This window comes from Eurosta solidaginis, chromosome 2 (genome assembly GCF_040869045.1).
Source record: "Eurosta solidaginis isolate ZX-2024a chromosome 2, ASM4086904v1, whole genome shotgun sequence".
NCBI classification, from domain to species: domain Eukaryota; kingdom Metazoa; phylum Arthropoda; class Insecta; order Diptera; family Tephritidae; genus Eurosta; species Eurosta solidaginis.
The window spans coordinates 287,848,917-287,854,577 of record NC_090320.1 but is presented as its reverse complement, the minus strand read 5'-3'; positions in this window follow the sequence as shown (position 1 = coordinate 287,854,577).

Below are 5,661 nucleotides of genomic sequence, written 5' to 3'. Positions count from 1 at the left end.
TTCCACGGACTGACTTCTTCTAATTGCTTTTTAATTGCCCTTTAGTACGTAATTTTAACTTACTTGATGCTTTAGAGATGCAAGAGAGTAACAGTAACGGAAATATGCAAAAAAAAAAACACGTTTTCAATTGTTTTTTGTACGTGAATGTTTTAATAAACACATAGCGAAAATAACATATATATGTAAATATGTAGATATATAAATATGCATTATAATGGCGAAATTGTAAAATTAATTTTACACATCGATGGCAATGAATATTAATTTATATACATATGAACAGGCCTGACGAGAGGGGAGGGGGAATTGGGGGGGGGGGATTCCCCCGGGCCTGGGGTTTCTCAGGGGGCCCGCGATTTAGAGGTACTAAGACATTTTTTTAATTCAGGAGAGTCTTTAGTTGTTGCATGTGCAAATTTTAAGCCGCATTTCAAAAGCAATGAATATTGATAATGATATTTTGCCTGGGCCTGGGGACACAATAAAAACATCAAACAAAAATGTATGTTTACATGAATCCGAAATCGTAAAAAGTTTTCGTGGTGACACTGATGAAGGTTCATCTTCAAAAAGTCTTCCAACAATACCACCAACTCTGTATCTAAGTCCAGATTATTTAAACGACTTCGATATCGGTACCGTGAATAATGAGTTTTTGCGATCCGAAATCAACGAAATAATTCGCCGAGGACATCAAAAGTGTCCTGTTATTTTTCCACGTGATTGTCATGAAGAGGCATTCCTACCTCGTGGTTAAACAGAATCTTGGCAAATGTAGAGGAAGTGGAGCGTGACTGGTTAGTGTGGAGTTCCAGTAGCAATGCTTTTATTGCCTACCATGTCGTCTGTTAAGCACCAATACTTTAAATCGACCTAAAATTTGTTGTGCAGATATTCGAAATTCCAGGTATGGAAGAAGCTATACGATAAACTGCCACCACACTAAAATACTCAAGATCACATTAAATGTTATATTCAATGGCGATCTTTATAAAATCTATTTCAAAAGTTGACACAATGAACAGCTAATCACTGAAACTCAAAAGTGGAAAGAAATGTTATATAGAATTTTGAACACTATTTTATTTTTGGGTGAAAGAGGCCTAGCTTTCAAAAGCGAAAGTATATATCTTGGTGAACGAAATCGCTGATCTAATTTGCCATACTTTAGGTAAACATGAAATCCCATTAAAAGATTGTCGTGCACAAGGGTACGATAACGGCGCCAATATGAAAGGAGCTTACAACGGAGCACTACGCCAAAAACTCGAGTGCTGATTGCAACCCACAGTCTCAATTTATGTGGTTTTGATGCTGCAGAATGTTGTACGGCTGCAATTACTTTCTTCGGAGTTGTACAAAAATGTTTTACTAGTTTAGGCTGCAGTCCACAACGATGGAAATTCCTTAAAAAAATGTACCGAGCTCTCTTCATAGTCTTTCAGACAAAAGCCAAATTTGACTGAGCAAACATACGGCGATGCTACCAACATTTGTGTTGCTTTACGTATCTTTTGCACTATGCCTGTCACTGTAGCTAGTGCAAAACGTTCCTTCAGCTTCCTTGCAAGAATCAAAAACTTTCATAGATCGCGTTCATCTCCAGAGCCAGTTTCAGAACTTGCCACGCTTTGTGTTGAATCCGTTTTGGCAAGACAGTTAAATTTTGATATTATTATACAAAATTTTGCAGCCAAAAAAGCAAGAAAAGCCACCCTTTGGTATCCGAACCATCTATATTGAATAATTAAAATGTATAATCATCATTTAATTTATCAAAAATGTATTAAAATGTTACCAAATAACTAGAAAAGATTATTTGAAACAATATGTGGCTGTTAAAAGAGAATTTTATTTCTACGTTACAATAAAACAGTATAGTGTGACGAATATTATAATCACTAAGCGATAATATCATCACTAAGCCGATACTAAGCAGCCACTCGTATGTACGTAATCAAATCAATCATCATGTACACACATACGTACAAGGCAGCAGAGAGATACTCACAAACGCATGTCATCATCAGTCGATGTTGTACTCACATATACACCCGCATATGGCTACAAACTACAAATATACATTTAGATAGCTGGTAACCAAGGACCTCTCCGAGCCGTTCGAAACTAAACGAGTTTTTAGACAGGGTGACCCCTATCGTGCGATTTCTTTAATTTGATGCTGGAGTAAATTATACTTGCTGCAGAACTTAACCGCACTGGAACAGTATACTATAAAAGCGTGCAATTACTGGCATATGCTGATGACATTGATATCATCGGCCCAAACACCCGCGTTGTCAGCTCTGCTTACTCCAAACTGGAAAGAGAAGCGGTAAAGATGGGTTTGATGGTGAATGAGGACAAAACGAAGTACCTGCTGTCATCGAGCAAAGAGTCAGCGCATATGCGCCTTGGCAACCACGCTACTGTTGGCAGCTCTAATTTCGAAATAGTAAAAGACTTCGTTTATTTGGGAACCAGCATCAACACTAGCAACAACATCAGCACTGAAATCCCGCGAAGAATCAATCTTGCCAATAAATGCTACTTTGGTCTAGGTAGGCAATTGAAAAGTAAAGTCCTCTCTCGGCGAACGAAAATCATACTCTACAAGTCACTTATCGTACCCGTCCTGCTATATGGGGCAGAAGCATGGACCATGACAACAGCAGACGAAGCGGCTTTGGGAGTGTTCGAGAGAAAAGTTCTTCGAAAGATTTATGGACCTCTACGCGTTGGCGATGGCGAGTACCGAAGAAGATTTAATGATGAGCTGTACGAGGTATACGCAGACATCAACATAGTCCATCGAATTAAAACGCAGCGGCTGCGCTGGCTAGGCCATGTTATGCGAATGAAAGATGATGCTCCGGCCAAGAAAGTGTTTCTATCGGAACCCGCCTATGGAAGCAGAGGTAGAGGGCGGCCCCCACTCCGTTGGAAGGACCAGGTGGAAAAAGATTTAAACTCCCTTGGTGTGACCAATTGGCGCCGGTTGGCGGAGCGAAGGAGCGACTGGCGCACCTTGTTGGACGGCCATAACCGTTTAAACGGTTAAGCGCCAATTAAGTAAGTAAGTAAGTAAGCTGGTAACCAAGCATGAAGTTCACGAAATTACTAGACCTTAGGAGAAATGGGTGAACGAGGAAACCGAGAGTATAAAAGCAGCGCTAGCTGAGGCATGATTATTCACTTTTGAATTAAGCACGCTATTGGTTGTAAGTATAAGTGTTATTGTGAAGTACTTTCAAAGTAGTCTAATAAAGACCATTTTGTATTATTGAATATTGGAGTTATTTATTCAACAGTTTAGCGATTCGAACGTTAGCAGAAGGTTTGGAATAAGCGGAATTTCCCTAAATTCGTTACAATAGTAAATATTTTGTGTTAATTTTATTTTCAGACCTTAGTACAAAAATCATTTAGTTGATGTGGCAACATTTTTTTTTAATGTAATCAATTAATAATGATTCATGAATGAGACGTCATTAATTCAAATTAATCAAATGTATTAGTGGATTTTTTTATAGGGGCCGTAAATTGTTTATTCCCGGGCCCGGATTTTCTCTCTACGGCCCTGCATATGAACATCAACAAAAGTACATATTAGTGTGTAAGTAGAATGCGCATGGATATATATTTGCATTACGATGCTGCGGGAATAAGTTTGCCGGTACCGCAATCGGAATCGAACTTCTTTAGTTAGCTTCATACAGAAAAATAAACTGAGGCAATTTCAATTTAAATTGATGGTGTTCATACAACTCAATTTAGCTTACACAATAGCAATTTGATAGCTGGTTGGCTCATATCTACATCAACAACATACCTTTGTTCAGACTGTCATGTTGACATGTGCGTGTTGGTATTAGGCGAATGGAATGGAATGAAACATAAAACTTTGAAATGTTTGTGTGTTGTAAGAAAATGTGTTCAATGTTTTGGTTCATTTTGAGTTTGCCATCTTCTTTTGACAATCCCTAGTCCAGTGAAATGAAAAAAATTAAATAATCTGATGAGATGAGCCAACCATATAGTTGAGCCATGTTTAAATTGGCAATTTATTTTTATAATTTATTATATGATAAATTGCGTAATACATTGCCCAAAAGGTATAAATTGCCAATTTGGTGTGTGTTTGTACTAGAGATATACGCCGCCGCCGCCGAATGTCAAAAATATCGGCGCGGCGGGGCGGCGTCCGGCCCGTTACTATATTTTCTACTCGTTTAAGACTGTTTATACCATTTAAATAAATAAATGTAAGGCGCGATAACCTCCGAAGAGATCTAAGGCCGAGCTTCTCTTCCAATTTTCGTCTTGCTCCTCTTGATTTTTCCATACAAATTGGCCGGACGGGACCTACATGTTCTATGCCGAACGGCATCTGCAAGGCAGATCAGTTGTCACTGAGAGCTTTTCATGGCGGAAATACACACGGAGCGCTTGCCAAACACTGCCGAGGGGCGACCCCGCTTAGAAAAATTGTCTTCTAATTGAAAAACTTTATTTCTAAAATTTTGATATTGCTTTGCCCGGGGTGTGAACCCAGGGTATACGGTGTGGTAGGCGGAACACGCTACCATCACACCTCGGCGGCCGCTCTTCAGCTTAACACGGACTTTGCATCACCCAATTCACCAAGTTATTAAAACAAAACACTAAAAGAAAAGTTTTATATTAAAGTTGTTAAAAAAAGCAAATTACCCTGAAAAAGGTGCCGATTTAAAAAAAAAAATTTACATTGCGATTGGCTGAAGGAATAAGCGCAATCAGTGATGCAAAATCCTTTAGTACGTTCCAGGGGCATAAACACTCCTTTGAAATGATTCTTAACTCATGCTTAAGTTGAGGATATATGTATGTACATATGAGAAAAGTTTGAAAAATCACTTGGGCTTACATTCAAACACCTATTGTTAATTAGCGAAACTATACAATAGCGTCTGAAATGTTAATTTTGATGATTTTGTTCATCCTTCAACACCCAAGTCTCCCGGTTTGACATTTCCTAAAGTTGGCGGCGCTATCCAAAACTAGTTCCTTAGAGTGAATCATCGATTCGAACCCGCGATCTTAAAATCAGTAGGCCGATATAACAACAAAAATTGTTAATACATCCCAGAGCACGGGGAAAGTGTCAATAAAATATGACACTATGGCAGCATTGCCATCAAACAAGTCCAATTTTCACATCCATTCTGCAACAGATGTCGCAGTGTTGTGAATATCAATTGGCACGAACCAGAATAGAAGTAGGATTAATGAAGACAAACAAAAAACCGCTGTGATGGCTGAATGGTTATAGCAGCGGCGCCTAAACGTTGCCGATGAAGGAATTTAGCAGTTCCCGAAATGGATCTATACAACGAGCTTTGGCAGTTGTCTAAATTTTTTCTTTTTTCTATTCTAATTTAAAAAAAAAAAAAAAAAAAATTTTTTCAATTAAGAAAAAATTTATCATAACAATAATAATGATAAAAAATTATTGTTAGGCCTTGAGCTCGATTCGAACCCGCGATCTTAAAATCAGTAGGCCGATATAACAACAAAAATTGTTAATACATCCCAGAGCACGGGGAAAGTGTCAATAAAATATGACACTATGGCAGCATTGCCATCAAACAAGTCCAATTTTCACATCCATTCTGCAAC